Source organism: Erpetoichthys calabaricus, chromosome 4 (genome assembly GCF_900747795.2).
Source record: "Erpetoichthys calabaricus chromosome 4, fErpCal1.3, whole genome shotgun sequence".
Lineage (NCBI taxonomy): Eukaryota > Metazoa > Chordata > Cladistia > Polypteriformes > Polypteridae > Erpetoichthys > Erpetoichthys calabaricus.
The window spans coordinates 72,928,647-72,950,092 of record NC_041397.2 but is presented as its reverse complement, the minus strand read 5'-3'; positions in this window follow the sequence as shown (position 1 = coordinate 72,950,092).

Sequence of the window (21,446 nt, the reverse complement as noted above, 5' to 3'; positions counted from 1 at the left end):
CAGTGGAGAGATGAGACACAGACAAAAATTGAAGGGTGAATGGTGCAAGTTTATTTACAAGAATGCTGTACAAACAAAATGAAGTAGTGTCAGGTGGGCTTTAAGACACAGTCCTTCAACACTGATACTTCTTCAAAAATAAATAAAAACAAACAAAAAGGAAAAATATGGCGTATTTACAAAAACAGTGCACTCCTACAAAACTACACACACGCTCCAATAATGAAGGTTGTCTTCCTTTATCCCTGGCTCAAGACGTTCCTCCAGCAGGAAAGAAAAATGCACAAAAACAAGTGTGTGTATATACAAAAAAAAACAATTGCACCAAACCCAAAATCAAAAACTATCCCAGCACCAAACAAGTATATATACCTCCACCTAAAATATATACAAAAGCCGCCAAAATTACAACTGGTCCTCCAAATAGCTCAGCAGTGCTTACTCCTACCTCGCTTTTACGTCCACTGACGACCCCTGTTGGCCGGTAACTCTTTAAATATAACCGGCAAGATTGTCCAGCAAATCTGCCAACACGCCTACCTCATGCACCTATCCCTGTAGACGGTAGAGCATTCACGCCACGCTCTGCAACACGCCCCGGGCAACTATGTATTTAAAACCAAACTGCTGTGGGTCGCGTGCGCGTATAAACCCTCCGGTACAGTCAACGGCTATGTTAAGCTCAAGCACACCCGTTGCTGACTCACCAGTAAGTAAAATCATTTGTTTAACCTTATGGGATCTCCATCTCTGACTCAATCAAATGCCGGCTTTCTCTCTGAGGCGGCGCACTTTAAACCACCTGCACTGGGCAGGCTGCGAGGACATCAGCATGTAAAAATGAACACGTGCGGTGGAGCCTGTACTGGCCATTATACCGGCTCCATGTGTGTCCAGACACTAGTGATGGGCCGCTCGATACTCAGGTTTCGACACTGTGTCGAGCTTTCGAAGCACTGGAGATCGAAGCGCCGCTTCGAGGCTTGCTTCAAATGCGCCCGTCACGTGATTTTGAGTTACGCTAGCGTAATGACGTCATTGATATCTGTGCAGTCAGCAGTCGATTTGCTCATTCACTAGTCTGTTAAAGCGCTTTGGCTCAAAGCGTAAAAGCAGTTGTTCTTGCTACAGCGATAAGGTTCGCTAACCCGAGATCAAATCCTAATTTAGGCTCGCATATGTTGAAATAAGGATTTTGTATAAAACAGTTAAGTAGTACTTGTCTGAAAGTTAACAAATATATTTTGGAGACATTATGAACGATTTACATGGGGCACCTTTTTCCTTGTTGTGGAATCGTGTCCACCTAGAATCTGTAACAAATTAATGAGCATATTTTGCGTAAGGTAGCACGTATTATAACAATCCAGAATCTACTCTACGCCATGTCGATCATATCAGAGAGGCTAAGAAACGCTTCACTAAAGCCGACGTGGTCATTACACCAGTATATGCACAAGACACTCTCATTAAACGTTTTTACTATTCAGTGATTCCCAGATCTGTAGCTGATTTGTATTACTGATTTCCAAAAAGCAATGTGAGTAAAAGCGTGTGCTGCATAACTAATCACAACTGTCTTCTGCAATTTTAGGAAAGCTTCGGGAGTTCTGCGTTAATGAGACAAAAACGTTGTAAAGAAACTTTGTGAATTCATCCAGAGGTGAACAATAAAGATCACTCAAGTACAGGCAAGAAGAAGCAGCTGGATAAGCACATCTGGAGCCAAACTTTCAAAAAAGCACCTGACTTTGTCAGCAACATCCTTTCCTTCTGAATGCATCTTATCAAAGGCTGCGCCGGGGGGTAAATAAGTAATCTTCCGAACTGCAGCTCAACGGAGTACATCATTGATATAAATACAATTATTGAAAGACTAAGCTTTTGTCGTTTCTGTATTCTTAAACCATCTTCCAGTCCCACAATCCCCCGCAGTCACTGTCACATTTAACGTTCCCTGCTCCTCACCTGTCGTGTCACCCAAAGCATCAACACTCAGTTTCATTCAAGGCTTTACCGTCCTTCATTTCATAGACATAAAATAAGACACACATTCCCTCTACATACATGTCCAATAATAATAGTAAACTGGCAGGAACGAGAAAAAGCACAAGATGGAAATATTCATGATAAGGGCCTCGGCATCAGGGTGAGGATGTGCCTTGTCACCATTACGTGAGCTCGTCTGCCACCCTTCAGTTGCACTGGCACACCTTACACTCTGGGGCAATTGCAATGGAGAATACAATGTACACCTTCAGAAGTGAAATAAATCGACTGTATAAGTAGAACATTTCAGATAAACTATGAATTTTGTCAATCATATGCAACATAACTATTTTATGTGTTACTTTTTATTTATTCTCACCAAACGTTACATATCTACTTGGGAAATGAACATGGGTAATATGTTTATAATCATTCTCACTAAAATACACTGTCAAAATATATTAATGCGCAAACTGAGACACATTGGCCTTTAGGAAATATCAAAAAGCGTATGCGCTACCATTTAGGACAGAATGCATTGTTAATTTGACGCACTCTCTACTGATGCGATGTCACGAAAAAAAAAAGAAACAGCACAGTCCGTGCAAACTCATCGCCTCCTTGGTTTTTGACCTTATGATTGTCAACATCAAATCAATAAAGTCATTTTAAGAAGATGACAAGTCTGCTATAGTCAGTTCAATTAACGCTCCTTTTAAAAAAATTGCTTATACCGAATATAAATCAGAATCTCAATGATGCGGGACTCGCGAGTAGTAACGAATAATATATGACACTGAGAAATTGTAATTCCTAATAACGGGAACAAGTAAAAACTACGATTTCCTAAAACGGACACTGTAAATGTAGGCATTTCAATAAATAATTTAGGAGACTTGTGTGTGCATTTCAATACCAATTTAAGAACTACGTAGGCTACCTGTTGTACTATAAACGCTACCTCAAGCAGCACTTAACAGTAAATAGTCTAACAGGACAATGACTGACTGTACGAAGATGCTGCGCCGTTACAATAAAGGTTCACACTGTCATTCTGCATGTTTAGAAGGCGCTGATTGGCTGAAACTGTTTATAGCGAATTGTCTTAAATTGGTAGTGCCGTATAGCGATCAGAAACGAAAAGACACATTTAGGCATGCTGGACAGTAGTTTGTTTTTCTACAATACAAATTCAGTACGACACCAGGGTCTCCAAACACACAAATATGAAGCTTATTACGTTTTACAGTGAAACCCTTTACATACACAATATAATTAGGGACGTGTGCCCCCTGCTCGTCTACGGCGGCCCAATCTTCCCTCGACAGCTCGATTCGCTCGCTACCCGTCCAAGCTGAAAATATTGTTAAATGGAGGAATTAAAAAAAAAAAACAAGTGGAGGATCGACGACGCGAACCACTGGTGTTTTTACCGAGAGACAGTTGCGATACCATTGAGCCACCCAATCAGGATAATCAACGAGCTTCGCACAACTGAACTACAACTACTGTTCTTACTGCGTCGGATGTAGAAATATGTTGTTTGACATATACACGTTAAATTAGTTTAATTGACAGGAGAGTATCATTGTTGTATTCTCCTAATGAAGACAAAAAAAATATATTTATAGATGTATACTATATGACATACGGTTTTGAACAACATTAAGCGTTCCATAAAAAGGTTGCACGATTTACCTAATCTTTTTATATATATAAAGTTGATATATGACAATATATCTTTGACGCTATGTATCAGACAAAGGAAATCACAGCAAACCACAAGAACAATAATTACTTCTCAGCAACTACCTGAATTGTAGTTTAACTATATTAAGTGAAGTGTGTAATGTCAATATAAATTACAAAATATAACTAGAGAGTTAAGTGTCAGATAGACTCTCAAAATATAGAGGTCAATGCCTTTGAGTGTACTGAGGCTTCACAAAGATTCAGTAACCAGTAACCAGTGACCATGTCTGCTCAAGACTTCGAAGCCCTATCATGATCCAATCTCAGTACTACGCATGTCTGAGGCTTCAGAGCTCCGTCATGATCTCAGTACTACGCATGTCTGAGGCTTCAAATCCCCGTTTGAAGCCCGTCATGACGCAATCTCAGTAGTACTACGCATGTCTGAGGCTTCAGAGCTCCGTCATGATCTCAGTACTACGCATGTCTGAGGCTTCAAATCCCCGTTTGAAGCCCGTCATGACGCAATTTCAGTAGTACTACGCATGTCTGAGGCTTCGAATCTGCTCGACGCTTCGAAGCCTCAGTTAACCCAGTGCGCATGTCCGAGGCTTCGAATCTGCTCGACGCTTCGAAGCCTCAGTTAACCCAGTGCGCATGTCCGAGGCTTCGAATCTGCTCGACGCTTCGAAGCCTCAGTTAACCCAGTGCGCATGTCCGAGGCTTCGAATCTGCTCGACGCTTCGAAGCCTCAGTTAACCCAGTGCGCATGTCCGAGGCTTCGAATCTGCTCGACGCTTCGAAGCCTCAGTTAACCCAGTGCGCATGTCTGAGGCTTCGAATCTGCTCGACGCTTCGAAGCCTCAGTTAACCCAGTGCGCATGTCTGAGACTTCGGAGTCACGTCATGAGCTCAGTACTACGCATGTCTGAGGCTTCAAATCCCTGTTTGAAGCCCGTCATGACGCAATCTCAGTAGTACTACGCATGTCTGAGGCTTCAAATCCCCGTTCGAAACCCGTCATGACGCAATCTCAGTAGTACTACGCATGTCTGAGGCTTCGAATCTGCTCGAGGCTTCGAAGCCTCAGTTAACCCAGTGCGCATGTCTGAGGTTTTCAGAGCGCCGTCATGAGCTCAGTTCTACATATGTCTGAGGCTTCAGAGCTCCGTCATGATGCAATCTTAGTACGCATGTCTGCTCAGTGCTTCTAACCAAGGTTGATGATTCCAGTGTGCATGCCTGCTTGGTGCTGACGAGCTCCAGTTTGAAGTACATATGGCATCAACAGAGTTCAAAAACTCGACAGAATTCCCATTGAAATGAATGTTTGTGGATGATCCATACATGTTAAATGATTTGTGCCCGATAATACTTTGTGGTAAAAAATAAAATTATAAATTATACATCATACAAATCTGCGGTGGGTTGGCACCCTGCCCAGGATTGGTTCCTGCCTTGTGCCCTGTGTTGGCTGGGATTGGCTCCAGCAGACCCCCGTGACCCTGTGTTCGGATTCAGTGGGTTGGAAAATGGATGGATGGATATCATTGTTTTTGTCTTCATTACATACATACATACAAAACATGCATTATATACATCCACTCTGCTGAAAATAGTAGTGGTGCAGTGGTAGCGTTGCCGCTTTATACTAAGGCTTGCTTGGGTTCGGGTCCCACGTCCACCCATTGTGAATTGTGACCCAAAGAGTCTGTTTTTCTTTTTTTTCTTCATTTAACAGCAAATTCCACCGTGGACTGAGAGCGAGCAAGGCGAGAACACTAGTAAAGATCTATCAAATGGAAATGGGCATCTTGTTTTATGTCTATAACAAAAAAAAAATATTTGAGTGACGATTTCAACTGTTATTGTAGTTGTTGATGGCGGGTTTAGCGGTTTAAAATTTTAAATATTAAATTAATAAGGTGGAATGTGTTCTTACTTTGAGTGCTGGGGGTGGGGGTGGGGGTGGGGGGGAGAGCTACACGATAAATGTGTTAGTAACTGGGATTGCGCCTCTATAACTGGAAGATTGCTTAGGAATGATACAGACTGGACAACTATATGTTTTAGGAAATGTTTTATTATTGCACTGTGCTGTGACTAAGACAACTTTTTCCTGATCGCCTGTCCGGACCTTGAAGATGTGTTTACGAAGGAGGGATGCTGTTGTTAAAAGCAAATGCTTTTTCGGCAGCAGGTCCAGATGTGTTTATCCCGCTGCTTTTTGTTGTTGCCTCAGCACTCAAGAGGATCTTTAATGCCGACCTTGATACGTGCAATGCTCACTTGATCCATGCACTGCTCACCTAGGAGTGTCCCGTGTGTGTCGGTGTACCGGTGACTGATCTGCGCCGTGTCTCTCAGCCTCTCTGATGAGCTCCGGATTGACACCTTTGAATGTTTGGTGCAGCAGAGCAAATTCAATAGAAGATGAATTAACGTAAATACGTGAGCTGCCTTACGCAATTAGTCATCGCATTTTGATGGCGATTCTAATTGGGGATGATTCACGAACAGATCTCTTATGCGATCCTTCCACAGTATCTCTCAAAATTATTTAGTTCAAATTGGTTATAAAGACTTCACTCGAGATTATTTTTTTTAATTATGATGAGTCTTTAGTTCGGATAGAGCTCGGGTTAGCACTACACTCAGAATGTGAAAAGCAACCACCTTAGTTAATTGAGCCACTGACGGCGTCTTTTCTCGTAGCGAACTTGTTACTTTTGAGCTCCAAAAAATATTGTAAAGTATTAATAAATGAAATAGTTTAATACTTGATCAAATAATAACATCTGTGATTTAAGGATTTCACATTTTCATTCTCAAATGTGCTTACCTATATCATGGCAAAGTACAGGGATAAACCTTTATTTTCTGTCTACTCCGTTTTAATTAAGTCAGACCAAAGAAAACATTTAAGGCTATTAAATGTGATCTCAAGAAAAGATCAGGGTTAATTATAATACTAATAACAGGAGCGATTATAATGATACAGTGCAAAAGTAAATACTAATTGAAATCCATGGGAATCCAGGAATCCATGAGGTGAGGCGTCTTATTTTGTTTAACTCTTGCTATCGTATAGTGCATTCTGCCTGTCGGCATTAGTTATACAGTATTTATATTTTTTAGACATCAGACACTAGAAGCTGCTGACGATCCCTTCTCTTCGTTGTCAGTCTGTAGCTGCGAAAAAATAAAAACAATGAGTTTTAACAGACGTCATTGAAGTGCATCATAAGTTTCTGTAACGTTAATGAAAATGGCCAGGAGGTGTCACTAGAGAGGTGAGTGTCAAATGCTTCGAAGCTTCGATACGATTTCCAACACAATTGCTTCAAACGTGTTGATGCTTCGTGAGGCTTCACTCCGCCCATCACTACCAGACACACCGCGCCTCACAGCAGTCAGCCGCTAGACAGCCCCGCGTTCCTGCGACAGCGCCCTCAACACACCAACGGTAAGCGCACTCAATACTATCCACTTGTAGAGCCACAGCACCATACGTCACCGCAGTTTCAGACCCGCATTTGTAGACCTGCAGTTGTAGACCTGGAAATGACGTTTCAGGACTGACTTCGTAACATTACTTTCAGAAGGTTTCGGCCGGTCTCAGCAAGTAAGTCTTCTCCAAGTCAGAACTGACGTCACCGCAGTTTGAGGACAGAGAATCGGAAGATAATTTTTGGAAGGTCTCGGCATGTCTCAGCAAAGCCCGGAAAGTAACGTCGGGTCAAGGACCCGTTCAGAAATTAAAAGATAAAACTGAGAAGGAAAAACAGTACAACAAACTAAATAATACACATCCTTGTGAAGTTCGGAGGGTTTCTGCCATCACGTCGTGTCATACATTAAACTAAACAATACGGATCGTTTCTGTGAAATACACTATTAACATTTACATTGTGTTCGGGTCTGTGGGAACAATTTAACATGTTGACAAAATTAAAATCGTTAAGATTTGTGTTATTTAAAAATAGTTTTTCGTTTACATTCATGAAACGAAATATACAATATAACTACAATTTTTGCACCACGTTAGATTTTAGTAAAACGTTAATAATAAGTAATTACATTTTTAACAATGTACTATGCATGTGTGCTATATTGTTGTAAACCAATTTAGAATAAACATTTTAGCCAATCCAATATTTTTAAACATGTATGTGAAGAAAAGGGCAATACATGTTATACATTGAATTATGCTATATATTAATTGCCTTACATAGAAATGCTCTAATTTTTGTCACTTATTATTATAAGCCACCAAAAAAGTACTATTAATAACCCTAATTTATTTATATAGCACTCTTCCTATGCCAAAAATTCAGAAAGAACAACAAGACCTATATAACATTGGCTACAAATATTTCCATTAAATAAAGATAACTACAGGATATACAAAACATTCAAATAGAATAAAAGACAATAATCCAGACTAAATACAATATATAATACTACAACAAATTTTTGAACAAATAACATCATTTGTGATAATGCAATCCCCGAGTTCCTGGACAGGTAGAGGGGGTAAACTGAAAGATGGGGCAGAATGTCAGGTCTGTTTAATGTCTTCTTAAACAAATGAGTTAAATACAAATGAATGGAGTCAGCTGATGTCATTAATTTTGGGAGGTCATTCCACAGTCAGGGCGCTATATACAGCTGAAGGCCCTGCTGTCACCCACAGAGTGCAGGTTAGTGGGGGACACAGAATGAGAGGACCTTAGTGGGCAGGTCAAGAACAGAATTTGATATTCAATCCTGTAAGACACAGGAAGCAGTGAAGGTGCAGCAGGATAATAATATTAATAATAATAATAATTCATTACATTTATATAGCACTTTTCTCAGTATGGCTGGGATGTGCTCGCTGTCGGTGGTCCGTGTCAGGACTCTTGCAGTTGAGTTTTGAATCAGCTGGAGCTGTGATACAAGATTAGGTCAAAGGAAAACAGAAAAATCAAAGTATTATAAACTAAAATCAACAGAGCATTAATGCACAATAAAATACAAGTAACAATCAATGTAGCAACAGACAATAATTATACTGATTCATTAAATATGCAGTTTACTTTAAGTTTCATTTTATCCCGACATTCCTGAGTGAAAAGTTCCATATCATCCCTAAACTGAAAAATAAATTTAAAGGGTTCTTTTGCCAAAATTAAATCTTCAGTTTCGACTGCATCGATGATGTCCTGGAGAGCTCGACTTTGCTCCTCCTCCACCATCTCCAGAAAATGGGGCTCAGACACGGCACCTCTGAACAACTGTCTATGTTGGCGCAACCATTTTACTGCAGTGTGGAGGTCCTTTTTTATTAGTGGTTCCTTTAGATAAAGACCACAAAGAGAATTAAACAAAACATGTATTTCTATGCCTATTTAAATAATATTAGATATTACATACAGTATATACCTCCTCACCTTTAGTGAACGCCTTTGTCTGTACGAAATATTCACACGTTAGCCACACAGAGAGAGAGAGAGAGATGCCTTCCAACAGCAAAATTCTCCAATGGAATAAAGCACCAGCACCTCCTGATCAAGGGTAAATCACACTGCCATGCAGAGGGAAAAAACAAAGAACATTAAAAACAGTAACAGATATTAACAAATAATCAGAGACATAAGTGAAAGCTTACAGCTGTGAAGTCAAATGGCACATTCAAGACAAAGTGCAGAGCATACTGTGGAGCACACAAAAGAATTATTTCAAATTAATATTTAATCTATTTGCATACAGTACAATGCACACTCTACTTATTGCAATTTATTTATAGTGGTTCTAAAGTATTCCCAACCTAAAAAATAAGTTTCTTTGATTTTCTCACCATCAACATGAATACTCCACAATCCAATGACCCAACCAACTGCTGTGGAAGATTCTGAAATTTAAATAGATTCATATCACCTACTGCAAGTTACAAAAGAATGTCCATTACTTGTAGTCCTCTCAATGACATCCCTATAAACTAACCTTGTTTTTAATTAGTATCTATGTGCCTGAAGATATTTGTTTTGTCATCTTACTGTAACAAAAACAAATAAATCTTTCACATACAAATGCAAATATCCAATATGTGCTGATAATTAGGTAGAGTAAGAAAATCTTGATGTAAGCAGAATACAAGCACAACTTCTTAAAGTAGGCATGTGTTGTTTATCAATATTAGTGTGACTGCATTTTGCATGTGAATAACTTAAATATTTAGAATATACACCTGAATTAATTAAAAAGAAATTGTAATGCTTAGAAACTTAAAACGTAATTAATATCAACCTTATTGTTTTAAATATTACATGTACACAGAAATTGGTGATCAAAATTAGAGAACATTTATGAACACTTATTTTTTTCAAATATTGTTAATCTTAACTATGCAAAGTAATACAGGTGATCACCAGTACCTAATAATTCAATACAAAATACAAAATTTGCAGAAAGAAAATGTAAAGAAAGCAAAACAGGGGTGATATATACTGTGCATATTTCCTGGCTCTTGTAAGCTCTTCAGCCAATGTATTTTGAATTAAATTAAGTCTGTTATCAGCCACAAAGCCTTACAGTGATCCATGTAGAAGTAATAAAAGCATGGATAAGTTATTTAGCATCATGGAATGCTAACATAATCCAAGTTTTGCAATATTTCTTAAGTAAAATGAAGGCTACTCTAGATACATACTTAGTATGTGTATCAAATGAAAGATCATAATTTTCACTGTAGATATATCCAAGTTTAGAATTAGTGTATTGTGAGTGATAGGGGTGCCATCTACAGACATGTTACATTCAGATTGACATTTTTAGCAGCTTTCGAACCAATGACTAGCACTTCTGTTTTGTTAGAATTCAACAAATGAAAATTTCAAGGAATCTACTTTCCACTAGGCAAACCTCTATTTTAGAACATTGAGATGGTTCATGTAGTTGATCAGATGAATATCATGGTCTATAGTATCAAATATGGCATTTACTGTAGATGCAATACTATGGGTCTAAAAATGCAACCATGGTCAGTGGAGTGCAAATCATTGAATACTTTGACTAAAGCAGTACCTGGGTGAAAATGTTACAAGAGATTACTTTTATTTGCAAAAACATAGAGAACAGCTTACCTACACCTTTCTCTAAATTTTAGAAATACAAGAAAGATTAGAAAATTGGTCTATAATTTGATAGATCACAGTTAAAAAGATTTTTTTTTACCTTAAGAAGAGGTTATTAAGCCAGTATAAATAATGTAGGTACATATCCAAGATTTAAAAACTAATTTACAATACTTAAATGTGGCTTACCAAAGAGAAAGTAAAAGATCTTTCACAAATGTAGTAAGAAAATGAAGGAAGATTTATACATGTTAACAAATGCACCAAATTCTGAACATTCAATTTGGGCAAAGAATTTTAATTTCTCAGCTTTCTGAAAAGCAACATCATTTGACACTACTTCACTGGCTAAATAAGAAAACATAATTTATTATAAAGTGGTGTAGAATTTTGAAGCATATCCCTAGATTACTTTCTCATTTAAAGACTTAATGTTCACTTCTTAACCGAACAGGAATATGTTTATTGTTTTATTTTCATTAAAAAGTCACGCCCACCCCCCAAAAAAAGAAAAGAATTAAAAGTTAAACACTGTTAACATTCGTTAGGAAATGAATGCATGGATGGCTGGATGAATACAATTTATGAAATATATAACAAATAATAAAACGGAACTTAAAAGATCTTAATTTAAGTTAAATATCGTCTTAAAGTACTGGGAATTTTCCGTTCATCAAGAACATAGACTGAACTTTGGGCAAAATGCATTTTTATCGTATTTTGCTGACAATGCAACATTAAGTGTCGATTTCCCCAGTTTTTACGAGGCAAACCACCGTAACCAGTGTTGCAGTCATTAACAATTAGTTCGCCAGCCAAAGATTACATACGTGTAAACGTAATGTTAACTTTTCAAACTGTTTTGAAAAACGTTTTGCAAAATGTACAGTTTTATAATTATAGTTAAGAATAACAGTAATAATAATAATAACAACAATACCATGCTGTTTTCTGTCATATTTTGTTTGTGCTCGAAAATGCTGCACTCGTGCTAACAACTAAGACTTGTTGTGTTTGATAAATGGAGGCGTTGTTTTCGCCTTACCTAGAAATGGTAACGTCACTTCCGGGTCTAAAACTGCGGGTCTACAACTGCGGGTCTGAAACTGCGGTGACATATGGTGCTGTGGCTCTGCAAGTGGATGCTTCTCAGCGCACTTCCTTATAGCCGTATAAATGCTGCTGCTTCACTTTCAAGGCCTCTTCAACTTAAATTTGGTAATGCGAGGGCCACGCATTACCTCAGGCCTTCTTAGATATGATAAAATTAATGCTGATAAATTTAAAAGTGTGGGATAAGTGATCAGTACAGAAAACAAAGAAGAAGAAGAAGGCTGCGCCGTAAGATGGCTGCACTGACGAGAGCTCCGAGTCATCTCAGCAAAAAGTTATTATTTATTTTCTTATTACTCACTCTCTTTGTGCGTACTACTTTATCACACTTTCAGTATGACCGGCAAACACTATTGGAATTACGTTCATCAGCCAGTTCGGATTTTACAACAGTTTTTGATATCGCGGACACTGTACTGCCTGGAGTCTTTTGCTTACTCGTGCGACGCCGAAGGAAAACAAAGAGGGGGAAACGCGCCAGAGTTCTGTGCCGAACCCGACAGAGAAACAACAAGCCGCCTCTGCCTAGCATCCTGCTCGCTAACGTTCAGTCTCTGGACAACAAATTAGATGAGCTGCGCGCACGGATAAAGCACCAGAAAGACATCACGAACTGCTGCGTTTTGGTGTTCACAGAGACGTGGTTGGAGCCCAGTGTACCCAAATGCGCAGTCACACCAGACGGGTTCACAGTTTATCGGGGAGACAGAACAAAGGACTCAGGCAAGTCAAGGGGAGGGGGTGTGTGCTTTATGGTTAACTCTTCATGGGCTACGGATGTGTGTGTCTTAAAAATGCACTGCTCACCAGTTCTCGAGCTGCTGACCATTAAAGTTTGACCCTTTTACCTACCGAGGGAGTTCAGTTCAGTTCTCCTTTCAGTTGTTTACATCCCCCCACAAGCTGATAAAGCTTCGGCTGTGGATGAACTGTATGATGTTATCAGTGGACTAGAGAACACTAACTCAGAAGCAGCATTTATTGTGTTGGGAGACTTTAACAGAGCAAACATGAAGAAAGTTCTCCCTAAATACTATCAGCACATCTCTTCCCACACAAGAGGTGATCAAACACTGGATCATTGTTATACCTTATTCAAGGACACCTACAAATCCCTCCCTCGACCAGCTTTTGGAAAAGCAGACAATTGCTCTATACTGCTGCTGCCTGCATATAAACAAAGACTTAAACAGGAAAAACTGGTTCACAGGGACATCTACAAATGGGACAGTGAAGCTGAGAGGGTCTTACAGGACTGCTTTGAAACAACTGATTGGCAGATGTTTGAGGATGCAGCTGATGGCAACATCAATGAATTCACAGACTCTGTCACAGGTTATGTCAGCAAATGCATTGACGATGTTGTCACTAAAACCTCCATTTGCATATATCCTAACCAGAAACCCTGGGTAAATAGGTAGATTCAGGCTAAGCTCAAGGCACGGACCTCTGCCTTTGGCTCAGGGGACTCTGGTGCATAAAAAGCAGCCAGATACGACCTCCGGAGGTCCATCAAGAAGGCCAAATGGGACTACAGAGACAAAGTGGAATCAAGCTACCACAGCTCTGACACCAAGTGCCTGTGGAATGGACTGTGCTGCATCACTGACTATAAAAAGAAAAACACAGTCAGTGTTCAGCCCACTGCAAGTCTTGCAGATGAGCTCAACACCTTCTATGCTCGTTTTGATGCAGCCAACAAAGAACAGGTGCTATATCCTCAAGGGGGCAGTGAGTCTGTCACTCTGATCCTTGAAACGTCTGACGTGAGAAGGTCCTTCAAAAAGGTCAATCCTCGCAAAGCTCTGGGACCAGATGGCATCCCAGGCCGTGCCCTCAGGGTGTGTGCTGACCAACATCTTCAATCTCTCCCTGAGGCAGTCAGTGGTCCCCACTTCCTTCAAGGCATCCACCATCATTCCTGTCCCAAAGAAACTGGTGGTCTCTTGTCTGAATGACTATTGCCCGGTTGCACTGACATCGGTCATTATGAAGTGCTTCGAGCAACTGGTCAAAGGTTACATCTGCTCTTCCCTCCCCGACATGCTGGATCCTCTCAAATTTGCTTACAGAGCAAACAGATCTACAGAGGATGCCATTGCGCTAACAATAAACACTGCCCTCACCCACCTGGAAAGAGGAAATACATATGTAAGAATTCTGTTCATAGATTACAGCTCGGCATTCAGCACCATCATCCCCTCAAAACTTGTCTTGAAGCTTGACGACCTTGGGCTGGGGACAACCATCTGCAGATGGATTTTCTCTTTCCTCACAAACAGGCCCCAGGTGGTGAGAGTCGGCAAACACACGTCCTCATCACTCATTTTAAACACAGGAGCGCCGCAGGGCTGTGTGCTTAGCCCCCTCTTGTATTCCTTGTTCACCCACGACTGTGTTGCAAAACACGGCACAAACACCATCATCAAGTTTGCAGACGACACAACCATCATAGGCCTTATCACTGATAACGATTTGAAGGCCTACAGAGAGGAGGTGCTGGCACTGAGTAATTGGTGCCTGGATAACAACTTGTCTCTTAACGTCAGCAAAACCAAGGAGATGATCGTGGATTATCGGAAACAGCAAGGCAGAGAACACCAGGCCATCTACATCAGCGGCGTAGAAGTTGAAAGGGTTAACAGCTTCAAGTTCCTCGGAGTAAACATCACCGAGGATCTCTTGTGGACCCTTCACATAGACACTGTGGTTAAGAACGCTTGCCAGCGGCTGTACTTCCTGAGGAGGCTGAGGAAATTTGGCATGAATGCCAACATCACCTCAAACTTTTACAGGAGTGTGGTCGAGAGTCTGCTGATGGGCTGCATTACCGTCTGGTATGGGAGCTGCTCTGCCAGCAGCCGGAAATCACTACAGAGAGTGGTGAAGGCAGCAGAGCACATCACGGGCAAGAGTCTTCCTGCCATTGAAGACATTTACCTCCATCGGTGCTTGCGTAAGACAAGCAGCATCATAAAGGACCACAGCCATCCAGCACGCCAGCTGTTCTCCTTGTTACCATCTGGCAGACGATACAGGAGTCTGGCTGCTTGGACTACAAGACTTAAGAACAGTTTTTACCACCAGGCCATTCGACTCCTCAACAGCAACACCTGAACACTTACATACACTTACATTACATCTACATTACATTACATCTACATTGCAATACTCACACACAAACTGTACCTGCACACACTCTGAATACTGACTGGACATGCATCTGCACTTTATGGAATATGCATCTGTACTCATTAAACATTATCTGTGCAATAACTGTCATTTGTACTTGCTGCTCATTCAACTCATATTGCTCTATAACTTCTTTTAAAACGTACATATTTTATTTTATATGGCTTGTCTATTTTTAACTTGTAATTTTAAATTATTTTTTTAGCTTTATTAGATCTAGGCTGGGCGGCACGGTGGCGCAGTGGGTAGCGCTGCTGCCTCGCAGTTGGGAGATCTGGGGACCTGGGTTCGATTCCCGGGTCCTCCCTGTGTGGAATTTGCATGTTCTCCCCGTGTCTGCGTGGGTTTCCTCCGGGCGCTCCGGTTTCCTCCCACAGTCCAAAGACATGCAGGTTAGGTGGATTGGCGATTCTAAATTGGCCCTAGTGTGTGCTTGGTGTGTGGGTGTGTTTGTGTGTGTCCTGCGGTGGGTTGGCACCCTGCCCAGGATTGTTTCCTGCCTTGTGCCCTGTGTTGGCTGGGATTGGCTCCAGCAGAACCCCGTGACCCTGTGTTCGGATTCAGCGGGTTGGAAAATGGATGGATGGATGGGTAGATCTAGGCTGAGTGACTTGTTTTTCTCGTCATACACATTTCATTGTATGTTGACCCTGTGTTAACCTATATATGACAAATAAACCTAAACCTAAACCTAAACCAAAGAAGAGAACTTTTGCAAATGAAGCATAGTTATTACCAGGTAAGCAGTAACATTTTGGATGATATGTATAAATAAGGGGAAGATATAGGAAGCCCTGACAGCAAGTATGTACAGCAGTCCAGCTTACACAGAACAAGAGCATTAAATGTTCAATGCAATAAAGGAAAACTGTAAAGATGCACACATCTGTGTATCTAACCATCTTTTCGATTTCTTTTCAGTATGAGAATAACCTCTTCCTTTTTTATTTTAACTCCTTCAGATTTGACTTATTTAGCTTTCCACCTAACTTTCACAGCAAAACTTCATTCTCTTGTCATGTAATCTTTCTGTTCAGGTTCCACACTACAAGGTCCTTCCCAAAGGATTCTATGATAGACTGGTCAGGACTGGTGATATGCCAGTTTAGTATGATTTTGGAGGAGGAACAAATTTGTAGAATTATTAAATAATATCAACAACAAATGAAATAGTAAGTCTTTATACAGACTGTGAAGAAATAAGCTTAAAGAAGGGTTTTCAGCCATGCATATATAAAAGTAACTCTCACAGATTTAACTGTCTGATTAACATTACTGGTTTAATCATGTATATCACCACATTAGCATTATTGTGACAAACGGGGCAATCCTCAAGTCATCAGATATATAAAAGTTGGCAGACAAACAGATGCCAGTTCTTCCTGATGCCAAGGGCAGCTGTATAATCAAGCTGCCAGCTCTACAAAGTTGAGATTGTGACCATAGGTGTTTTAGTTACAATTACTTGGTGACTCAGTTCATTTAAGTGCATTGTGTGCAATAAAAAATGCTAGTGATCATGCAATATATGATTTGTAAGGTGTCTTTCATTTTTCAAGTAAATCTTTAGTTTTTATAAATCTTTATAATTTCTTTACTTTACACATATTATTCTTATTGTATTGTTGACTATACATTTGTCCAGTAACATTAAAAAATTATAAAGTTTGGCCAGCCGTGGCAGCTTTGGTTTCCTAACTTGAAATCCTGATTTTTTTTTTGTAATGAAATGTTTATCAAACACCAAATAAACTATAACTAGTTATCAGTGGTTACAAAGGAGGATCATGAAATAACAACAACACCAACAACAGCAACAACATTTATTTATATAGCACATTTTCATACAAACAATGTAGCTCAAAGTGCTTTACAAAATGAAATAAAAGGAAGTTGATATAAAACATAAACAAACAAGATAGGCAATAATATTATACAGTATGTAACAAAGTAAAAGGTAAGGTCAAATGGCCAGTAGGACCGGAAAAAAAACACTCCTGTTAGGCTGAAGAAAAAAACAAAATATTCAAGGGTTCCAATGCCAAAACACCGGCATGCCCCCACTGGGTATTCTACCTAACATCTTCTACTCTGTTTGGCAGCTCCCGCTAGGGGTTGCCACAGCGGATCATCTTTTTCCATATCCTCCTGTCCTCTACGTCTTGCTCTGTTACACCCATCACCTGCATGTCCTCTCTCACCACATCCATAAACCTTCTCTTAGGCCTTTCTCTTTTCCTCTTGCCTGGCAGCTCTGTCCTTAACATCCTTCTCCCAATATACTCCGCATCTCTCCTCTGCACATGTCCAAACCAGCAAAATCTCGTCTCTCTGACTTTGTCTCCAAACTGTCCAACCTGAGTTGACCCTCTAATGTACTCGTTCCTAATCCTATCCATCCTTGTCACACCCAATACAAATGTTAGTATCTTTAACTCTGCCACCTCCAGCTCTGTCACCTGTTTTCTGGTCAGTGCCACCGTCTCTAGCCCATATAACATAGCTGGTCTCACTGTCATCCTGTAGACCTTTCCTTTCACTCTTACTGATACATGTCTATCACAAATTACTCCTGATACTCTTCTACACCCGTTCCACCCTGCCTGCACTCTCTTTTTTACCTCTCTTCCACAAACCCTCTGTACTATTGATCCCAAGTATTTAAACTCATTCACCTTCGCCAACTGTACTCCTTGCATCCTCACCATTCCACTGACCTCCCTCTCATTTACACACATGTATTCTGTCTTGTTCCTACTGACCTTCATTCTTTTCCTCTCTAGAGCATATCTCCACCTCTCCAGGGTCTCCTCAGCCTGCTCCCTACTCTCGCTACAGATCACAATGTCATCAGCAAAAATCACAGTCCACGTGGACTCCTGTCTATTCTTGTCTGTCATCGTGTCCATCACCATTGAAAATAAGAAAGGGCTCAGAGACGATCCATGATGTAATCCCACCTCCACGTTGAATGCATCTGTCACTCCTACTGCAGACCTCACCACGGTTACATTTCCATCGTACATATCCTGTACCACTCTTACATACTTCTTCCCACTCCCGACTTGCTCATACAATACTACAACTCCTCTCGAGGCACATTGTCATAGGTCCACAAAGACGCAATACAACTCTTTCTGGCCTTCTCTATACAATACTTCTCCATCAGCACCCACAGAGCAAACATTGCATCTGTGGTGCTGTTTCCTGGCATGAAACCGTACTGCTACTCACCAATCATCATCTCCCTTAACCTAGCTTCCACTACTTTCTCCCATAACTTCATGCTGTGGCTAATCAATTTTATCCCCCTGTAGTTACTACAGTCCTGCACATCCCCCTTATTCCTAAAAATCGATACCAGTACAATTCTTCTCCACTCCTCAGGCATCATCTTTCTTTCCAAAATTCCACTAAACAGTCTGGTTAAAAACTCCACTGCCATCTCTCCTAAACACCTTCATGCTTCCAGAGGTATTTCATTTGGACCAACGGCCTTTCCATTCTTCATCCTTTTCATAGATGTCCTTACTTCCTCCTTGCTAATCCGTTGCACTTCCTGATTCACTATCACCACATCATCCAACCTTTCTCTCTCATTCTCTTCATTCATCAGCTTCTGAAAGAACTCTTTCCATCTGCTCAACACACCCTCCTCACTTGTGAGTACGTTTCCATCTTTATCCTTTATCACCCTAACCTGCTGCACTGCTTTCCCAGCTCGGTCCCTCTGTCTAGCCAATCAGTTCAGGTCTTTTTCTCCCTCCATAGTACTCAGCCTGTCATACAAGTCATCATGCGCCTTTTTTTAAGCCTCCCCCACCTCTTTCTTCACCTTAAGCCTTATCTCCTTGTATTCTTGTCTACTTTCTACATCTCTCTGACTATCCCATTTCTTTTTCACCAACCTCTTCCTCAGTATACTCTCCCGTACTTCCCCATTCCACCACCAGATTTCCTGTTCCTCCTTACTCTGTCCAGATGTCACATCAAGCACCCTTCTTGCTGTCACCCTTACTACTTCTGCTGTAGCTCCTCAGGTGTCTGTTAACTCTTCACTGCCACCCAGTGCCTGTCTTACCTCCTCCCTGAACTCAACCTTGCAGTCTTCCTTTTTCAACTTCCTTTTGATCCTTGGCTCTGCCCTCACTCTCCTCCTCTTCTTGCACGTCACCCTGTGTTTCTCCCTCTTCTTAAAATATGTATTCACCACAGCCATGTCCATCCTTTTCACAAAATCCACTATCATCTTCTTCATTCCTCTCCTTGACACCATGCATACCCACCACCTCCTCATCTCCTCTGTTCCCTTCACCAACATGTCCATTGAAATCTGCTACAATCACCACTCTCTGTTCCTTGGGTACACTGTCCATCATTTCATCCAACTCACTCCAGAAATCTTCTTTCTCAACCATTGCATACCCGGCTTGCGGGGCATATACACTAACAACATTCATCACCACACCCTCAATTTCCAGCTTCATAATCATTACTCTGTCTGACACTCTTTTCACCTCCAAAACACTTTTGACACACTCTTCCTTCAGAATAACTCCTACCCCATTTCTCCTCCCATCCACACCATGATAGAACAATTTGAATCCACCTCCGATCCACCTGGCCTTACTCCCCTTCCATTTGGTCTTCTGCATCTTGCACGCACAATATATCAATCTTCCTTCTCTCCAGCACATCAGCTAACTCTTTCCCCTTACCAGTCATACTGCCAACAAATACAGCTGTGTGTCACCTCCATAGCTGTAGTAGTTCACCTTGTGCTTTGAGATAATCTGGCCTAATGGAAACATATAGATCGAAAAGAACACTGGACCCAGAATTGATCCTTGCAGTACACCATATTAAGTATTTTGGGTCTCTGAAGTATAATTACCACAACTAACAAAGAGTGTTAAGTAAGACTGAAATCAATTTAAGATATTGCTGGAGATGCCCACCCATTGAGTAAGGTGAATTATAAGAATACTGTGATCAATGGTGTCAGATTCCATACTCAAGTCTAAGAGAACAAGAACAGATATACAGCCTCTGTCTGCATTAACTCGCCAGTCATTTACTGCTTTAACCTGTGCAGTTTCTGTTCTTTGATCTGTTCTAAAACCTGACTGAAGCTTGTCAGGAATAGAATGTTTATCTGAGTAATCATTTAGCTGCGTAATGACTGCCTGTTCTAGAATTTTACTTAAAAAGGGCAGGTTAGAAAGAGGTCTAAAATTGTCAAAAACAGAGGAATCTAGATTATTTTTCTTGAGCTGGGGTTTGACAACTGCAGTCTTAAGACAGTCAGGAAAGGTCCCCATATTTAATTATGAGTTCACTATGTCAAGAACACTATCAGTTAGCACAACAATGCATCTGAAAAAGCCTGTTGGCTTTGGGTCAAGGACACAGGTAGAGAGTTTCAGAGAAATTTCAGAGGGTTTCAGTTGGAAGGTTTCACCCATCAAACAATTGAATCCCCAGTAACAAATGCATCACCAGAGACTGCCAGCACAGTGGAGGAGTGGTTGAAGTGGTTCTGGATGGTGATACTTGCCTGTGCCAACAGAGGTGATCTAGCCTTGAGCCCCTGCCTGCACAGCAGAAACAGCCCGATATCCTCATCGTTGTTGTTGCTTTGAATGGGTAAAACTCACTTGGCCAAGTGAATGAGCGGCATAGTGTGGAGTCAATGCTGTTGAATGAAAGTGACTTGTGACAATCTCAGCTGAAGGAAGACTCTTAGCAGGCGAGCCTTCAGTTTCTTCAGGTGTGATTGTCTGTCTAGGAGTTGCTGGAACTGGTTCTCAAGGGCCAGGAGTCCTTTGACAAAGCACTGCATCTCACAGTTGGCCATTGTCCATTTCCACTTCTGCTTCATGTCATAGGAAGGAAAGAAAGAGAGACAGGGTTACAATGTCTGAGATAAGATAAAAGAAAACAACTATGAATAATTATTTTAAAGTATACTGTCATGTGTACTGTTAGTTGACATCTGTGCTGACTAAGTAAGCTGTTGTGATTGGCAATTAAATTAAACAAAGAATTTTAGGCAGGAGTTAGATTCTGATTAAAACACTGAAGTACAAATCTTTATCACTTTAAAATATGAAAATGAAGTGTATGATTAATGTTTAAACTAAACCAAATTACACAGAGGCTCATAATTATCATATTCCATCCTAAAGTGGTTCTGCTGATATAGAATTGTTTTTTCTTCACTACTTTTAATATTGTTAAAGGCATCACAGTCCAAATGCATAAATGTAATATTTTGTAATTTAATGTTTTGCAATTATGAATTCTAGAAGCGTCTGATATGATACCAGTGCCACCAATAAC